Source organism: Miniopterus natalensis, chromosome 11, assembly GCF_054644295.1.
Source record: "Miniopterus natalensis isolate mMinNat1 chromosome 11, mMinNat1.hap1, whole genome shotgun sequence".
NCBI classification, from domain to species: domain Eukaryota; kingdom Metazoa; phylum Chordata; class Mammalia; order Chiroptera; family Miniopteridae; genus Miniopterus; species Miniopterus natalensis.
In genome coordinates, this window is record NC_142091.1 from 14,043,918 (window position 1) to 14,065,101 (window position 21,184).

Genomic DNA, 21,184 nt, shown 5'->3' on the forward strand with positions numbered 1-21,184 from the left:
TTAAATGATTCATGTCTGCAAGCCAGAAGTAATTCACTGGTTACCATACCAGCCCCTGCATACAGATTTCACCATAATGCTCCTTGGTTCTCATGTAATTTAATGAACACCTTACTATACACTGATTTTTTAATATGTTGCAGTCAGTATAATAGAATTGACTCAACTGTGATTATTAATTGATCAAAATACTTGTTAAAATAAAGTTGTCAATTAAAAGACAGAATGCATTAATTAACTTGGCTAGAATAGTGAAGCCAAGTCTACGGAAACCCACTTTATTTCTGCCAGGCTGTGTTCTTTGTTTCTAAAGATCTAGAGATTGTCTCCGCTTCTCCATTTTTTCTTTCCCTCCTTTCCTTCCTCCTGTGCATGCTCTGTTTACAGTCTTTGCTTTTCCAGAAACAAAAACATGGCCATTTTAACAATGGGAGAATAGGTTTTACAGTCTCAGAGCCTGCGTTCCAGCTAACATAGTTCAGATAGCTCCCTTCACCATTTCTCATAAATAGAAAATAGACCCGAGTGCTGTAAAATTCCCCTCCTGAATCCAATATGCCTTCTCATATTGATGTGTTTCTTATTCCCTGCTTTAGACACAGAGGCCCACCTATAGTTCCCCAGCTCGTTTTTATTACCAGGTTGGAACTGCTGGTGTTTCAGGCAGGAAGCCCGGCTGGGGGCCGGGGGAGGGTCTCAGCGCAGAGCACCCAGAAAACTTCACTTGGGTGATCACCTCCCTCCCCCGACCGCAGTGAAGACGGAGGAAAACCACAGTGGAAGGTTAACATTGCTCAAAGCCCGGGGGATTTCAAGTTAAATATTATTTTCTTTCCAGTGAATTGATTTCTTCATTTTCATGCAAGTACAGATTTCATTCTTGCCCTTCGTGTAGCAATTTGAGCAAAAATAAATCACTTTTAATTTGTCAGATGATTTCTTCTGAGCTGATATGTTATGATGGGAAAAGTCCTGGAATAAGAGAGGGCTCCGAGTTTCGTACAGTATCACTAGGTATCAGATTTGGGAGCAAATTCCCCAGTGTATTAGTCTCCTCAGGCTGCCACAAAATACCAGGGACCAGGTGAAAACAACAGAAAATAGTTTTCTCACAGTTCAGAAGGCTGGGTTGTCTGAGACCAGGGTGCCAGCATGGTTGGGATCTGGCGAAACCTCTCTTGGCTTTCCTGTGCTCACAGAGCATCTCTTCCTCTTCTTATAAGGCCACTAATCTTACCAGATTAGGACTCTACCCTTCAGACCTCATGTAACCAGAATTACCTCGTAAAAGCCCTAACTTCAAATACAGTCATACTGAGGATATGTGAACTTGGGGGGGGGGGTACATGATTCAGTCCAAAGCACTTTGTATCTTGGTTTCTTAATCTAAAATAAGTTTAATTCTTGTGCATTTAAACCCGCACACAAAAATTAAAATGGCAATAAATAAGGACCTATCGATAATAACCTTAGGGCTTTAAGGGAGAGATCAACAGCAATACAGTCAGGGTCGTGGACTTTAACACCCCACTGACTTCACTGGATACATCTTCCAGGCAAAAAGTCAACACAGAAACAGTGACTCTAAATGGCACACTAGATCAGATGGATTTAATTGACATTTACAGAACATTTCACCCCAAAGCTGCAGAATAGATATTCCTCTCAAGTGCACATGGGTCATGCTCAAAGAAAGACCACATGTTAGGACACAAAACAAGTCTCTACAAGTTCAAGAAGATTGAAATCATATCAAGCATCTCAGATCACAGGGCATGAAATTAGAAATCAACTACAGTAAAAACACTCAAAAACCTTCAAACACATGGAGGGTAAATAGCATGTTATTAAACAATGAATGGGTTACCAATAAGATCAAGAAAGAAATAAAAAACTTCCTGGAAACAAATGAAAAAGAACACACAACAACAGAAAATCTATGGGACACAGAGAAGCAGTCCTGAGAGGGAAGTTCATAGCACTACAGGCCTACCTTAAAGAGCAAGAAAAAATTTAGTATACTATCTAACCCTACAACTTAAAGAATTAGAAAGCTCCCTTGTGAAGCCGTTCAGACCAGGGAGTTTTTTTATTGCTGCTTCGATTTAATCAGTTGTTATTGGCCTATTTGGGTTTTCTGATTCTTCTTGATTCAGTTTTACACGGTCTCACTCATATGTGGAATCTAACAAACAAAACAGACAGAGGAACAAAATAGACTCAGAGACAGAGAATCATGGAACAGACTGAGGAATGGGGTGAGATTAATCAAAAAACTTATATGCATATATACATAACCCATAGACACAGACAATAGTGTGGGGAAGGCCTGGGGGGGTGGGGAGCAGATGTGGGGGAGGGGATTAATGGGGGGAAAAAGGGGAGATATCTGTAATATTTTCAACAATGGATAAATTAAAAATAATAAAAATAAATAAAAACAATCTGTTAAAACAATAATTACAGAGAAAATTGCTTCTCTATATATCTAATACTAAATTAGAAATGGGACTTGAAAGTGAAAACACTGATGGAATTTCTTAGTAAAAATCTAAAAAGGTTTGTATTACTAACAACCTAAATATATATATTTACAAATATAAAAAAAAGAAAAAAAGGAATAAAATAAAATAAGTTTAATAATATTTAATTTATCTAGATCAAAGGGTAAAGGTCAAATGAGGAATCTTAAATTGTAAAATCTTACATAAATGAGAGGTATTGATTAATAAAATCAATATTGAAAGGAAAACACAATAAATAGAAAAGCCAATATGTTTCTGACTTCTGAGTTGTATACAGACATTTGAAAAATCTCTTAGCTACCTCAGTCCAGGCAAATTGGGACAGCCATGTCCTAAAATAGACTACATAAATGAATGTGTAATCATCTTAACAGATAATGAAATATTTGTTCTTGTCTAAGCAATTAGCCTCAGGAAACCTAATAATTACATCCCACACCCCTTCTAAATTGCATTCCACATGCAAACATCAAATTACTATCCCAGTAGCATTTAGATATCACTAACAACCCTTGTCAGTGCATCTGCAAACCTTCCTTCCACAGCAGACCTCCACTTCATTAAGTGTCTGATTTATGTAAATACCAAAAATTAAAAGCTTTTCATTTTAATCTCATTAATTGTTATTTATTATTTTCAAGTATAGGTAATATAACCAGTGCCATATAAAATAAGAGAAAAATATTATACCAGGATAAAGACTTACAATGTAATCAGATCTGACAATTCAAACATAAGAACATAGGTTTGAAAGATGGTCAGTAGACTTTCTGGCTTTGGTTCCTTGGGCTGTCAGCTGTTTTTAGAGCTGTTCGAGCACAGCATCTTTAGCAACTATCATTGGTGATCACACAGGACATACGTTACTTTTGAAAAGCTATGCTCAGATAGACTTACTCCTTGTTTCTGCATTAAGCCAGGATAATACTAGAAGACAGACATTATCCTCAAAGAAGGGTCTCTCCCTCCACTGGAACCCAAGGGAGTAATTCGTACTCAGGCAGGGGCATTTTGCTCTTTCTTTCTGTAGAGACAACTGACCATATTCATAATAATAATAAAAACAAAAAAACTTATTAAAAACAGTAGTTCATAACCTGGAGCTCAGGAAAGTCTCCATGGGTTTTGTAAACTCCATGTAAGTTCATAGTTTTCAATTGATTCTCAAAAGGTTTGTCACCTAAAACGATTTAAAGTCACAGAAATAAAAGCTAGTTAATTCATATGTGCTTTCTTCCTCTTAGGATTTTCTTTAATGTTTTATGTTTTTAATAGTAATAATTAAAAACACACCATAGCATACTCTTATTAGGTGTAAGGCACTATGTTTAATGCCACGAAGAACATAGATATGAATAAAACATGTGGCCCCTGTACGCTCAGTGACATACAATTATACAGTAGGCTTAAGAAATTTATGTAAGTGGCCAAATAAAGCCAACTGTGATAAAGACCATAGATCAGGCACCTAGAAAGTGTTAAGGAAACTGTGGAAAGCACCAAGACACCATGGCTGAAGTAGTATTTGAACTGGGCCTTGAAAAATAGATGAGATTTCACCAGGTGTAGTTTGGAGAAGACTCTGAGCAGAAGTAGCTAAGAAAATGTGGAGGAGGGAAAGCATGAAGTGTATTGAGGTCAGGGATTTGGGGAGTGGTGGGAAATAGCGCAGTAAATTATTAAATTTGGATCATAGAGTACCTTCAAATGTTATGTTAGAAGGAAGAAGGGTAAATAAAAACCTGTATTAATAGTCCAGATCAAAAGGAGTAAGGCCCAAATTCAGACGTTATCCCTGGGAAAGGAAACCAGGGCCGAGATGCATTTTTACCAGTAGGTTTCAGCATTATATATGTTAGAAAACAGCGAGGCAGGAAGGGAGACCAGGAAAAGGTCACTTAATATGCACAGAACACATCAGAGGACATTGCATTGCTAGGATCACTTTTACAGAGGGACTTGAATTTGGTCCCATTGGCATAAAGTGATCAGTTTTTTTAATAATTAACCTCTGTCTATAATAACCTCAATAGATTGATATCAATTAGCCCCTTCACTGTGGGTAGGATGGAAGTCCTTTTGCTACTTAGAAAGCAAGAAGTCATTGCTTTTAATTTTCTCTTTTAGGACGTGAGAAGCTATGTAGCCAAACATAATGTGCAGCTTTATTCTTCACAGAAGTCAGTGATGGTCACCAACATGGGCGCAGCAGAACAGGGAGGACACTTAGGGGCAATAATATGCACTGAGGGAGGGGGACAGCCAGGAGGGAGCACTGCCATGGAAGCAAACTTAGAAAAAGGGGATGCTGGTCAACAGTGTGGTGTGTGCAGTGCTGAGAGAGACTGAGAAGAGGACGGTCCAAGAAGGGGCCATGGGATCTGAGACTAGTACTCAGACCAAGACCTCAAAGAAAGCAGTTTTACTAGGGTGATGGAAGGTGGCCACACTCACAGGCACTGAGGAGGCATCCCAGCCGAGAAGTGGAGAAGGGGTGCGGCCCTACCCGGGGGGGGCGTGATGACTGCTCACCGGAGAAGGTCAAAGGTAAGTATGGAGGGTCAAGGCAGGACAGGGGCAAATACTGAAGACCAGACAGGCAGAGAGAGAAAGAGAGAGATACTGAAGAAATAAAGTTGAGGAGGGGATGGGAGAGTAGAAAAAGAATAAAGATGCAGAGAGATTCTTGGATATGAAAATGGATATAAATTTCATGATAAATTATATTTATCTTGCTTGTGAAATATATTCTTTTATAAAGAGAGCAAGTCTGGTATTGGAAACTAAAAAGGGGGGAAAAAATGAGAATAGCCACTAAATATCCCACAGCACAGAGTGAAATAACTGCCAAGTAGCAGTGAGGATTAGCTGAGCTAAGAGTGGGGATTTGCCGTGTCCCAAACTACTTCAGTTCCTTGACCTCCCCTGACACTCCTCAGCAGCCAGGAAGCCAGAGCAAAAGCAGGCAAGGAGTGGCCCAAGCTGGGGACTGCCATGGGGGCCTTGGCAGAAGGTCAAGGAGAATGAGGTCCTTTGGGTCCAAAGGGATAGGAAGGAAATAAAGCCAGAGTGTGCATCATTGTTCCACGCCAACTGGCCCTGTGTCCTGCGCTTGCCTGGGAACTCGTGGAGCTGGCGTGGCGCAGGGGTTAAGGGCACAGACCTGGGGCTAGGCCAGAGCTGTTGAGAACTGCAGTTTTGAGAGACACTTGTAAAGGGGTCTGTACAATGCAGCCACCCTGCTCCTGCGAAGTGGGGTTTATAGACACCCATGATTCTGGGTGCTAATGACCAAAACGCATTTGTATCTTGTCTTGCTGCCATGAACAAATTACTTTGATAACATTTAAAATAGAATCAATACAATGGTAATAAAATCTCTTATTAATACACCCGAGAAGCATGTTAAAAAACTACAGTAGCATGGAAATTGGTTGCTTTGTTTAAAACATAGAGTCTTTACTACTGAAAGTCTAAAGAAATATAGTTATTTGTCTACAAATAATGAAACATTCAAATTCAATTCATTGAAATTTGAAAATTCTACATGTGTTTTGATCAGTGCTGTAATATACCTGCTATGCTTTTTATATATCGATTACCTAACACGTAAGAAATTGAATCTCCTTCCAAACTCTTGTTGTCATCTGAATGACTCTACCATACATGTTTTTGATCAAAAAATATATAGTTTCTCTTTGTTCAAGGAACTGTACTCATAATCCATGTTTTGCTGTTTTCTAGCCTAAAAGTAAAAGTTAATAGGAAAAAACATTGAGGGCAAGGAGATTAGTGTCTAGTTAATTGAAGGGATGACTCATTTCTTCAGGAGCATAATTTCAATCAGAGGCCACTAATTTCAACATTAAATATTAAAGAAATAAAATGTTTAATTAAAAACAAAAGCCAATCTTACACCCAAAATCAAATACAGCAACCTGTGATAAATCCGAAAGAGAACACAGGGCCCATCGATACCTTATTTCAGAAAGGATAGAATAATAAATTTTTCTTGCTTTAAGAAGTTCTTCACTTTTAAAAATTGTTACCTTTCTTTTAAAAAGTAATAGTATTGTGATATATTTACATATAATAAAATGCAACCATTCTAATGCTATAGTTTTGACAAATGCATAGACCTGTGTGACCATGACCACAATCTAGATAAAGAATATTTCCATCAGACTAAAATGTCCCTAGTCTATTTGCAGCTAATTCCCACCCACCCCCTGTCTGAAGCAACCTGTTTTGCTTTTTGACAGTCTAGACTGGTTTTGCCTAGAGTTGGTTTCGCTCTAAAATTTTATATAAAGGAAACCATACGGATGTACTCTTTATTTCTGGCTCCTCTCACTAAGCATAATGTTAATGTTATTACATTTGTCAGTACTTTGTTTCCTTCCCCCCCCCCCCAAGTTTACGTATCTACTCCCCGTTTGGTGGACAGTTGAGCTATTTCCAGTTTGGGACTATTATAAATAAAGCTGCAGTGGAGGCCAAGTCTTGAGTCCAAGTCTTTTGTTGGACACATCTTTTCTTTTCTCGAGCAAGTTCCTAAGAGTGGAATTGGCTGTGTGTGTATAACTTTATAAGGAAGATCCAAGCAGTTCTCCAAAGTGACTGTACCCTTGTTAGATTCCAACCAGCAACCTGCAGACGTTCCAGTTGCTCTACATTTTGGCTAATGTCACCAAAGATGCTTCATTTTTTGGTGTTTAGTGATTTTTTAAAAATCTTTGAGTTCATTTCTTGGAGTCTTGTCTGTAGGAATTCTTTGAGATGTGTTTTGTGGAAGGGATTCTCCAGACAGGATTCTTATGTTCTTCTTCCAGTTGCACTAGAATGAAATCAAATATTCCTGCATCAGAAAGCTCTGGATGCTCCAGTGTTTGTCCTTTCTGAGGCCTAGCTGTTCATAGTTTTCTGAATTTCTGAGCTCTTCCAGTAGCTCTTGTCCATGTACCAGTGCCCAGTCTATGCTTCAGGACCTAAGAAAATGCCCTGAATCGTAAGCAGCTCTGACTGCAGTGGATACTATGCCGGAGAAGAAATCTACAGTTTCTTCCTTAATCTCCTACATGATCTTGGCACCTCCACTTTCACCTTTACCTGGAAGAAACAAGTCACCTTCCAGCATCCTCACAAGGATATTATAGAATGACTGTTGCAAAGGGAACAAACCCTGGCATGTTGTCCTCCAAGCGGCTGATTCAGGAGCCAATCAGAGAAACAGACAAAACAGATCTGGGAATCCCTGTCACACCCCACATGCAGAACTAGTTATGGAAACGCAGCAATTGCCAACTCACAATGCCAATTTCAGGTTACATGAAATTTGGGGAAATTTCTTCCTCTCTTAAGCAAATATCGTGCTGTGCTGCGTCAATAATGGCTCCTGCGTTCAGTGCATGCCAAGAACAGTGTTTGGGCACTTGGTAATTTTTTCAACTATTGATTCTTAGGTTCACAAGGTTAAAGTAGCTGCACTATTTTCCAATTTCTAGCGCTTATTTATTTACCTAGTAAAGTAGCACCCTTTGGGTTAGTTGGCTTGTTGATTAATCACTGCCTTAAGCAACTAATGTTTTTTTTTCTATTTGGGACAGTAGTTCAAAGGCCGTTGACATTGGAAAGGTTGTGTCTGCACAGTAACTAATCAGAGGTTAGTGGTTGCAAGTATATTTGGCACTTGTAGGTTCATTGACCCAGTGTTTAGAAATATTAATTTGGTCACAAAAATACATTGCATGCTCTGGCATCTGCAGGGATCACTGTGGCCGTGCAAGCGTTCGTACACATGCAGGGGTGCAGCCTGCGAGGCACCTGTGTGCATGGGAGGAAGATGAACGAGGGATAAAGATTAATTATAGGCAACAATTTTCCTTCACTACTGTGCCCTCAGCACCCACGTACAGTCATCCTGTGGGTTATTTATTTAGAAAAAAATGGGATTTTTAAATAGGCCTTATTTTTTTTAGAGCAGTTTTAGGCTCACAGCAAAATTGATGTGAAGGGATAGAGATTTCTTACTCTGTCCCCACGCATGTACAGCCTCCTCTACTATCAACGTCCTGCCCCGGAGTGAGACATTTGTGTTCATCCATGAACCTACATTGACACAGCTTTATTGCTCAAAGTTCGTGGTTTACATCAGGGTTCATTCTCTATGTTGCACATCCTATGATTGTGGACAAATGTCTAATGTCATGTATCTGTCCTTATGGTGTCAAACTGAGTAGTTTCAATGCTCTCAAGATCCCCTGTGCTCCACCTACGCTTTCCTCCCTCCTCCCTAACCCTAGGCAACCAGGGATCCTTTAACTGTCCGCATACTTTCACCTTTTCCAGAATGTCATATAATTGGAATCACACAATATCTTGCCTTTTCAGATTGGCTTCTTGAGCTTAGTAATATGCATTTAATGTTCCTCCCTGTCTTTTCATGGCTCATTTCTTTTTAGTGCTGAATAATATTCCATTGTCTGGATGCACCACAGTTTAACTGGTGATTTTTTTTTTTAAAAGTTACTCTTTTGGGGAAGTTAGGAGGTAATTAAGTATGGAATAAGCTATTTAAAGCGGAAACAGGAAATGAAAGATCTAAGATACTTAGTTGTGGGAATGGAAAATACATTGCATAATTACATTGTAATCCAAAGTAGGCAAGCAATAAATGTTTGCTGAACTAAACATAAAGAGGGCTGTTCCCTGGAATAAGACTTGTTTGCAAGGATCAAAAGAAACGTGGACTATGATTAACCATATTAGTTACCACCATCTCTTAGAAGATAATTGCCTTTAAGTGACTCAGTGTTCTCAAGACTCAGTCTTAGATTATTAAATTGTCTAGCCAGTGCCTTAGGGGAATACTTGACAAAAGTTCAGAGAAAAGTTGTTTCTCTTTGCTGAGTCTTTCATTAAATAATTATTGTTATAAAACAGTGAGTGAAAAATTCAGATTTTAAGAGGCACTCAAGTCAAAAGGCTCTTTCCATAAAATTCCATTTAATTTCTACTCAAGAGAATCCTAAGCAATAACCTGACATATCTGTACCTATTTCTCAGCTCTCCGCTGGCGAAGTTTTTCTTCTTGAATTGTTTCAAAAGCCCAAATAGTGCTTTAAGTGGAGTAGGCAGAGAGGCTCCTTCCAAGGATGGGCTGGCCATGGCTTCTGGCTCTGCTAACCTAGAGGAGAGATGACCTGTTCCTTTGAGATGATTGGCAGTGATGAAACCCAACTAGAACTTTTCATTTTTTATTTGAAGCCTGTGAACTGGGCTTTTTCTGGTTTCAAAAAGAATTATCACAAAGTAGCAAGCATGCTTCATTTTCTATGACATCAAGCACCCCTCGCCCTCCATTTTTATAACTTATATGAATAATTTCTTAGAATTGTAGTGATCCAGATATAAAGTATTTTCTTCATTAAATAATTGATTCATTAATTGAAGCAATACTTAACTGAGCACCTACTATGTGTTGGATAGAGTTCTAGGCACTAAGGATACAATAGTGAACTAGATAGAAAGGAGCTGTTCTTTCATGGACTTTATTTTTTAGTGGGAGAAAGAAACATCAAGCAAGTGGAGAAATTAGTTAGTTTTGAGCGTAGTAAGGGTTATGAAGGAAATGCAACAGGTTAATGAACTAGAGAGTCACTGGGTGTGGAGACTGTTTTTCATAAGGGGCATCCAAGAAGGACTTTACAGTGTAAACAACAAAAGGACCAATTTTTCTTTAAACAATTGAATGAAATTTCCAGGAAGAAACAGAGTATCGCTGTGGCTATATACGCTCATTTCTCATTTGGCTTCTCCTGCTCACTTACCCTAAAGTGAATCTTGACAGCCAGCAAGTCTACCCATGTACAGACTGGCTCTAGTGCTTCATTTAAAATAAGAATAGACCATCAAGAGTACAGAGATGTTTAGAAAATATAGAAACATAAGATAAAGAGCTCTTCCTACACTCCAAAGAAGAAGAAAAAACCCCAGATAACCCCAGCAGAATTAGAACTAAATGTAAAAAGAGGTAAAATGTCAAATGAATGAATGGTGGGTCTACGTTGAACTCAGTGAAGGGGCATTTTTGCCACGGCTGAGAAAATAAGTGGTCCAGGGAGAGCAGAGCTGTGGAGGGCTCTGCAAGGCAGGCCGCTGGAATAAAGGGTCTAAGATGGAATAGAAAACATGACTGAAATCTCGAGAAACTCTGGGGAATGATTAGGGGGCAGAATGCAAGAAAAGGTAAGGGTGTCAGAAACGCCAGTCAACAACTAACCAACCAACAAATCTACACGGGACAGTTACAATCCGAAGCTGCGGTGAATTAACGTGATACAACTTTGAGCAACTGGTGAGCATAAAGCAGGAGAACCCATCCGAACCACAGGACGGGGTTATTTTCCAAGACCAGGAGGGTTTTGGCATTAGGGTCTTGGGGAAGGAAGAGCCCTCGAAGCACACCCAGCGTCTCTGCTGGGGATAGTATCGGGGGACTGCGAGAGCGCAAACACCACGTGCTGGGGCTCAGCCTCTGCAGTCACCCTGCAAGGAAGTCACAGGGGACTGTCCCATCATAACCGTCTCAGCTGTGACCCCAAAGCAAAGCGGGAGCTGACGGCTGTTCGGAGGTGAGGGGGGGAATGGAAGGTGGATGCATGAGGAAATCAACCCACTAACACCCCCAGCTCCGAAACAGGGGCCGAGACAGATGGGCTGAATGGGGGCGGAGGTTTAGTCTGAAGCTGCAGACTAGAGCTGGGCAGGGTGACATCACATGGGGAGGCGGGAGGCAGAGGGGGCGGGAGGTGGCACAAATGAGCTACCGTTCACCTTGCAGGGCAGGAAGGAACAGAGAATCACTAAAGGGGTGCACCCCGAAACGTAGACTTCATGTCGTTACCTATAGGCCTCTAAACAGAAAGCAGCTAGTGGTTCCATCTAGGGAGAGATATCACACATTGGGACAGGGGGACCAAACACCTGGTGTTTTCCATGATAAGCCTGTGGTGTTAAAGAATTTCTACATGTTACATTTGTGTGCTGGGGAACTCTCTGCTCCACCTTTGCTCCCAGCTCACAAGGAGCGGCACAGCTGCCTTCCTCACCTGATGGCATGAGGATAGGAAGCTTTCCTGTACGATACAAATTCTTCACTGATTTAGTTTTGGGGCAGGAGACAAAGACCCTCTTTATTGAGGTGGAGGGGAAATCCCACCTCAATTTCTTCAAGCTATCTCTTTTTAAAAACAAAAACAAAACAAAACAACAACAACAAAAAAAAAACTATTATTTTTTTTATTGTGGTAAACATATATAGTGTAAAACTTGCCATTTTAACAATTTTTTTTAAAAAAAATATATCTTTATTGATTTCAAAGAGAGGAAGGGAGAGGGAGAGAGAGAGATAGAAACATCAATAATTAGAAAGTCAATGATTGGCTGTGAGCCCACAACCCGGGTATGTGCCCCGACCGGGAACCGAACCCCAATCGCCTGGATCCTAGGTCAACATTCAACGGCTGAGCCAAGCCCGACTGGACCATTTTAACAATTTTTAAGTGTCAAGTTCAGTGGCATTGATTATATTCCCAATGCTGTGGAACCATCACCACTATCTATTTCCAGACTTTTGCATCACCCTGAGCAGAAACTGTGTACCCATTAAGCAATAACCTCTCTTCCCCTCTCTCCCCAGCCCCTGGTAACTTCTATTCTGTTTTCCATCTCTATGAATTTGCCCATTCTTGATGCCCCATATAAGTAGAATCATACAATATGTGTCCTTTTGTGTCTGACTTATTTCACTTATCTTCAGGCTATCTTTTGGCAATATTTTTGAAAGCTTAGGCCATTGGCAAGATCTGAAAGACATAGAAAATGTGATTTAAAGTATTATACTCCATATAAAATCTTGGTGATACCAGAAAAAAAATCATACCCATAAGGAACAATGGCTGCTGAATTTTCCAGAATCCAGGACTGGTGTCTACCAAAATTTTGTCTCAGCGGGTTATTACCGCAGAGGGCACATTTTGTTAGCATGAGGAAGACAGTCATGGGAAACCTGCTGCTTCCCAACATCACTGCGCGTGGCTGCCCACACTGAAATGTGCTGGGGACTAAGCCCGATGCTCAACCAGGCCTCCTGGGCTACTTCTTTTACCAGCTGAGAAGGACATGGTTGCCGCATGGACGGTTCAAGAAGATGGGTCACCCAAATCTAACTTTACCACACAGACGGGACTGGCACGTATGCCCCCGAGGGGCATTTTGTTTTTGCCAGTGGAACTGCTGCCCTTTGTCTGCATGCGGATGCTGTTTTGTTCATGCCCTGCCTTTCTTTCCCAACTCCTAACACTTCCCAGTGTTTGCAGAGGGATGAATATGTGTGCAGCGATGTGAGTTACGACCTACCTAAAGAGATGAAACCATCTCTGGTTATTTGTATCGATTTTCCATTGCCAACTAAAATTAATTTCAAGGGTGTAGCAATTTGTAGGAAAACTCAAGGACTGATGCTGGTGGATTATTTTCCGTGCTTTCTTGAATAGCTGTCACTCTTGACAGATACCCTAGAATGCAGTTATGCAAGGAGATGCTAAACTGTCAGTATTTCATTAAAAATAAGCTGCCAGAGATTACAGGGTGACTACTTACCATACCCCAAAGCACAGAGAACACAAATATATTTGCAAGAATATCCCCAGAGAGCTCCAGAGCAAAGCATCTTCGTGAATTTATTCACCTTTTCAGCATCTGCAAAGGCACGGCTGGGAGAATCTTAAATTTCTCTGAGCTGACCCTTCCTCTGAGGGAATTATAGCTATAATGCAGCTGTCAAAATGAATTGGTAGGTAAGAGCTCTGATTTTACAAGCTAACAGACATGAAAGATATATGATGTGTGTATGTGTGTGTGTGCAAAGGAAAGAGAGTTTTTAACAGAGCTGTTTTATTCTGAAAACTGACATGGTGTCACCTGCAATGATACTATATAAAGAGCTATGCTGTTGGGCTATTTTAAAGGGGACACTATTAATGGGAATAGCAGTGGAAGGCGAGGGATGAGCGTAGCAATGGGTCTTAAAAAGCATGAAAGTAAGCAATCAATAGGGTCTTAAAAGAGAAGTTAAATTTGTATCAGACCTTGGGGTTGTACTGGTCTGTTCCTTTCAGGGCAAGCCGAGATGGCAGGAGTGGGGCTGGGAGTGAGGGAAAGCCTTGAGAGACAAATACAGCAAAAACTGGTTTGATTGATGTTTGGGATATAGGACAAAGGCTCTGAGTGGGCTCCATGTGAGTGACTATGTTAAATAAAACTCATCAGTTACATAAGTATATCTGAAGGGCTATAAAAAGGATCAGTGTGGTGACAGCTTAAGATTGCTGACGGATGGCTAATCGGAGAAGATATGAAAGGCAGGGTCGTCCTTGTCATACGTTCAGGCCCCTCACAAAACATGATTTCCCGCCGTGTGTGTGGAATTCATTTATGCCTCTGGTGACAAGTAAGACAGAGGCAGAACAGCACAACCTGACTCCTTATGTGTGGCTAGTCTTAGAGGACATTGGTGCCACCCTGGGTAGCTAGTGTGATCCAGGGGGGCGAGAGAGCTCTGCTGGCCTTATAGGATCTGAAATAGAGGTTTTGTGGGATTTGACTTCTTTCTGTCTTTCACCCTCACAGTTTGTGGCCAAATTCAACCACGTGCTTTCAGGCACCTGTTGTCTTGGTGGGTTGGGGGAGGTTTAAGGGACTCAAGGGACTCAGATGGGGTGGTCCTGCTCCCTGGTCTAGTCTGACCTCAGGATCTGGTTAGTGCCTCAGGCCAAAGTCCTTGGGGTTGCGCTTGCGTCTCCTCTCTTTCTCTCATAGCCCCATAACCAACCTGTCAGGAAATTGCGTCATCTCTACCTTCAAAATACACCCAGAATCTAGCCCCTTCTAGGCGCCTTTGTGGTGAACACATTGACCCTGCCCACTGCTCACCTGTCTCCCACTGCTCTCCATGTGCCCTATAGTCTTGTCTCAACATCTCTGCCCCAAGCCCTCCACTGGTCCCCAGTCCACTCGGAGTGAAAACTCAACTCGTTAAGGTGGCCCACGAAGACCCACAAATTTAACCCTTCAACCCTCAGGCCTCACCTGCTACTCTTCACGCCCCTCACTGACACTACCTCAGCCACACTGGCCTTTCGCAGTTTCTCAGGCACACCCACTTTGCTCTTGCCTCTGTGCCTTTGCCCCTTCTGTTCCCTCTGTCTGGAGTCCTCTTTTCCAAATATCACACGGCTCACTTTCTTACCTCCTTTGTGTCCTTGCTCATCCGCCAGCTTCCTAGAGCGGGCTTTCCTGGCCATCTCATCTAGAATCTCCTCCCGCCCCACTATGTCCTGCCTGTTTCCCTTCTTCTCATTCCCCACTGCATTAATCACCATCTGTCATATATTTTCTTATTTATTTTATTCCTACTCTATCTTCCCCCGTAGAATGTGAATTCACTGGGAGCAGGGATTTTTGTATGCTGCTATCTCCCTAATGCTCAGAGTAGTACCTGGTATATAACAGGACTCAATATATATTTGCTGAGTGAATGATTCACAGCAAAAAAGAAAATAAAAAATCTACTGAATCCATTAAAGAGACCGAGTTGTCACTGCCACATGGTGTCACTGTTGAAACATGGGCAGCCTGAACACTGGCCTTGCCCATGTCTGCTGGCAGGCAAGGTGCAGTGACCTGGTGTTGAGTAGGTGGCATGCTCCCATTGGCATCTGAAATTCAGGACCTGATGGTTCATCCACTGAGCAGAGATGCTTTGGTGACTGGGGGCTGTGGCTGCCGGCTCTCGGGGAAGGGCTGGAAGACAAAGTCCTGCTCCCTAAGCATTACTCTGGGCTACTGCGACTCCATGCTGCTGGGGGCTTGGGCTCCTCATGTTACTGATCCTTGGGTGGCTGGCTCACTAGTTCATGCACGCACACACACACACACACACACATCATGCACACTTCGCCCCAGACATGTCAAAGGGGCAAGCTTCTAAGAAAAGTTCAGCAGCCTCCTGTGCTGTCTGGGACCAGGCTGTTGCCAATCCCAAGTTCTGATCCTGAGAGTACAAGAAACCCTTCTTTTTCCTTGACCCCAAACCTGCCTCATTTCGTAACTCAGGAAGAATGACATTTCTTTTAGAGAAAACTCCCATCTTATCACACACATGGTTGGGCTCATGTTTCAGGGACTTACCTTACCGGAGTAGAAATGCATACTTTCTAGATTGCCCAACACTTCCCGGTCTTCTGTTTCTGACTTTTCACATATAGGATCTGATAGAGTTTGACTTTGATAGAAAGAGAAACCCAAAAAGGGTACGTTAACTGTAGGGATGGTGTCAAAAGGGCAACAAAGAAAGAGCATAGCAGCTCTGAAGAGATCACTCATTTATTCATTATCAGCAAAAATAATAATGATAATAGTCACCATCCAGTAGGCAACTAATACGTGCCTGGCACTTTTAGGTGTATTATCTCGATCAACCCCGAGAGGCAAATGCCATTAGCAGGAATGCAGAGACGAATCTGAGACGCAGAGCAGTAAAGTAACTCAAAGCTTGAAGCCTGGCATAAGGCAGCAGGGCCAGGATTTGAACTTTGGTCTTTTAGACCCTAAAGCGTGGAGTCTTCCCAGCGTGCCACACTCGCTCTTCAGTAGCGCCTGAGTGTCTCGGGCTCTGACTCAGGAGGGATCCACACACTGTTGGTCACTCCCAGACTGACCACCACAGAAGCCATTCACCTGCTACACAAAAGGCCCCCCCTTTGCCTCTGGAAATGCGTGTTCCAGTTGGCATCTTCTATACCTTTGGGAACATTTTCACTTCAACTCGCTCATTTAGAGTGGGATGATCATTTTTGAATCTGGTCCTTCACAGTGCAGATGAAGGAAAAGAGAGAGAAAGCAGCTACTTGTATTGACAGAGCTGGAAGAGCCGCGGAGGGGCCTGGGGACGCAGTTGTCCTCCGTGGCTCCAATGAAGCTGAGGATGTACTTGTGAGAGATGCTCTTTTTTGGACATCTCGGCCTAGGGATCCCTTAGCAATGTATTATTCTTATTTTTTCCCTTCAGGGTTTAAGTAACCCCTGTGGTTGATAAGCATCCTAGTCACAAATGAACTTCAGAAGTGGAGAAGATAAAAGGCCGTTACTTTGGAAAATAGTGAGGTTTTCTCTTGTCTGGTGTCACTTCATCTCGCACTTGATAATTCTGTAGGGTTCTGACCGTTACCATATGGCAGTTTCCTTCTGACTCAGAAAAAGCCCCCAGGCTCTTGCTACCCAACATGAGGTCATTAAGATGCTTGAGTGCACCTCCAAGTTTCCCTCTGTTCAAGAGAAACTTATGTAGGAGGTGTGTTTGGGCCAGGCATCCAAATGCAGAGGAAATTATCTCAACAGAGAAGCATTTCCATTTTGCAGTGCCTTCTTGTGAGTATACTCAAGGATTCCAAATTCTCCGTATTTTGGCATGTTTTTCTTGATTTGCCATAAGGATTTCTGCATAAGAATTACTTGATTATATATTTATGTTTTTGATGTCTTACAACACATCCCAGGGAGGTGGGCACATCTCCAAACGAGGAAAACTAAATAACATTTCTTAACATTTAAGCTACAATACTTACTATGCAAAGTTTAGTATTTTGTTTTTGTTTTATTTTCTGAAACGTAACTAGAAAAAGAAATGATGAGAGTGTGATCTCGTAATCTCAAAAGCTTCTACCTACACCAGGGATTTCTCTTGCCCAATGATCTCATGTTTACTGAACTCCAAAGGCATTAAAAGTTTCCACTGACATGGAAGGTGGTCACTAATGTTATGGCAACGACTCTAACAGCCTCCATTGTTAGTTACGTGATTCTTACTCCTCTCCTGACTCTACCAATTCATACATTTTGGTTTAGCTCTATTTGAGGATAATGGTGTAGAACTAAAACATTTTTCATTTACTAAATGGACTTTACTTGAAATATGTACTCCATTAATTTTCCCAATAATGTGTAAGTCATACCATTTATTACTAAATGTCATGGGACATCTTGCTTTGGTGAGAAAGCAGGCACATCAGATGTTTATTATTCATTTCTAAGGAGTTATTTTTCTACCTCTTCCATAAACCACTGCAAACTTTCCTCCTTGATTATGCTAGAAAGTAGAACAGAAATTTGTGGATCTGGTATTAGGAATTAGACTTTAGAGTCTAGAGATTCTCCAATCGACCTTTTACAGTATGTTCGAAGTAAAATTTATGAAGCGAGGTAGCTCACTGGTACAAATAAGGGCTGTCAGCATTCTAATTTCTGGTTAAAATTCAAAGAACGAAAATATTTCAAAAAGGCAAAGCACTCTCCTCCAAAGTAATAAAAATAAATTCTTCTCTAAAGAATAAGAACATTAAGTATGTGTGATGCTTACTGGAACTCAGGATTTGAGTCTGTTAGACTATACCAGGGCTCATAAACTCAAATGTCTACAGGGCTAGGCCAGTAATATTGATTTTGGCTTGTGAGAACTGAGGCGGACTGCAGGGTGCTCGTATCATCCAGGAGGGGCAGCTGCCCCTCAGCTCCTGCCAGTCCTTGTCAATTGGAAATGTGGACCTGGCCCTGTCAGAACTTTCATCTCCTCAAGAGAAGCTGTAAGTCCAGGTTTGTATGAAAAAGTCCCTTTACCCTTGACCTAGACTTTCACATGCAGTTTTAGTTCATCTTAGATATTATCTCTGCACCTCAAATTGCTATCACCACAGAAACAATTGTGTCTGACATTTGGCTCCCTGAGTCAATAATTCAAACTTTCTTTAAGGGTAGACAAGGGAATATATGTATATAATATATACATATATATATATATATATATAGAGAGAGAGAGAGAGAGAGAGAGAGAGAGAAAGAGAGAGAAACTTTTTAAAAACAATCTAACACAAGTTATAAATGAACACAATTATGTAACTAAATAATATTTTTTATTACCCAACCTAATTGTCAACCTTTGATTAATATGTTTTAGGGATCATATAACTTGGGGCAAAATCCAATGCTCTACATACACTTTCTTGGCTAAATATAAACTGTTATTAGTCACCAACCTTAGTTTTTTCTGTGAAGGCAGTTGAGACCTTAAACTCATTATAGATTAATTGGATTGTTTGCTTTTTTGGTGTTGAGTTGGATAAGTTCTTTATAAGTTTTGGATATTAACCCCTTGTCAGGTGTATCATTGGTGAATATGTTCTCTCACACAGTGGGTTGTCTTTTCATTTTGTTGGTGGTTTCCTTTACTGTGCAAAAATATTTTAGTTTGATGTAGTCCCATTTGTTTATTTTTTCTTTTGTTTCCCTTGCCTGAGGAGATATATCAGAAAAAATATTGTTACTAGAAATGTTCAAGATTTTACTGCCTATGTTTTCTTCTAGGATTTTTGTACTTTTGAAATAAAAACCTTTTTTATTTGCAAAAGATCTTACTTCCCTTTTGCCTTTGGTCCCTCTATAGTGGATAGATCTTTTAACAAAATATCCTCATGGATGTGAAAGCCCTTGTAAATTCAGTGAAATGCATTGGCTTGTATTTCGTGATGAACCTCATCTACATGCTCCAAATTCCTAACACATATAACCTTGAATGAGTCAATGAACCTCTTCATGCCTGAGCACGAACATGCGGGCTCTGGCTTTGAGCATTTCCAAGCCTCCCTCCACGATTCTGGCCAATGCACTATGTTCTCTGGATTTTAGGCCCATCCTCTGATTAGGGTAAAATTCTCCTTTTTATACTTTGATGACTCTAGACAAGTCTGAGATATCTTCCTAACTCACTGTGGTGTATTCTTCTTTTTCCACGTTCCCAGTCATAGCTCATTCATACCTGTGTGTTAGGGTTGCCATCCTGTGCAGGATGTGTGTGCGTGTGTGCGTGCATGTGTGTATGCGTGTTTAGTCTTGGAACTCTTAAAAATAGGAACAGCACATTTCATCTTATATTCCCAGCATATAGCATAGTTTTTAGCTCATAATAGCCATGTAAGGAATGAACAAATTTTCAAATTAGTATTCCTAATTTTATTTAAAATTTTTGCATAGTTTTATAACACTTTTAAAACAGAACACTGCTTAATTTTTTTAAAAAAAGTAGATTTCTTCAAAGTATCTAAGATCCAACACATTATGAAAAAAAATGAGATGTTGTACTGACAATTTGGTTCCCATTCGAGTTCCATACCATTCGGGGGGGGGGGGGTGCGGGGAGAAGTAGGTTTACAGTTGTTTGAATGGAAAATAATGCAATAATTAACAAATAATAATACAAGAATAAAACTCTGTGCTTTGTATGCTCCCAACTGTAAATCTGCTTTTGCCACGCCCTGTACATACATATATGTGTATATTTCATTCATGTGTTTGGATGTTGATGACACTGGTTAGGACAACACTGAGGCCTGAATGTGTGGTCCTGACCTAATTGGTCACTCTTTGTGTTTTGGTCCTAGAGACTGACTGTACATGCCAATCAACACCCTCATACACATTCATGTCCAGTACACTGTGGTTTCTTGTTTGTGAAGTTATGTAAGTTCAGAATAAATTCAGGATATGACAGATTATAGTTATTCTTTATAAAATTTAAGATGACCTAATTTTGAGCTACAGTTAGGAGGGTCTTGTACTTATGAAGAATACTCATGCTTGCCTCGGGGATATTAACTAAGAACAGAAAACTATCATTAGTCCAAACAGTATTGAAATTACTTTTAAAGATGCCACAGCCAATTCATCATTTGCAGAAAAATCTCACGAAAGGAACATTGTGTTGCAGTTTTTATGTTACTTGGCTCTATATATTTAATAATTATATATAAGGAAGCATACTCAAGATTCCAAGAGTGGAACCTTAATTCATATAACATCACTTTACACTGTTAAGGATAAAGGGTTTTGTTGAACTTAGAATGGTTTGCCTGTGATCATAATGCAGAACCAATTAAATTATAAGTCTTCCCAAAAAATTCTAGTTGCAGAACCTAGAACGCTGAATTGCTCTTGCCTAGTTCTACTGACATGAAGGCCTGTGGTTATCACATTAAATAGAATTAAAAAGCTTTGAATTCATAATTCAAATCTTTAGAATTGGTGTCTTCTTCAAGAAGTAGATTATTCTAATTTACTGGTCAGAAGAGACAACCATGACACAGAGGTAGGAATATTATTTTATTATTTTAGCAGCAACCACATGAGTGGGAAAGGAAGCATTGACTTTAGTCAGCACTAGTAATTGTGTCTGGGTCACTTGTCCTCCATATTGAGGACAGTGTTTTCTGTGCCAGCATGGAAAAGGCTACATAACCACTGGGATAATTGAGAAGTAATTTGTTAGTTTGCATATCCTCAGTAATCAACTCCAAGTCATACCCATCCTGATCAGTGTTTCTCCACAAGAGTGGGAGATTCTGCCCAGGCAGCCTTTTGGGATCCATGGATTCGTCTTATGCAAGATGCTGAACTTCTGGTGACTGCGGATTTTTCTGGTGCTGTCACCACAGGGGAATGAGACCAAAGTTGGGAATAAGTAAAACCAGAGTCTGGTGCTCGCCACTGTC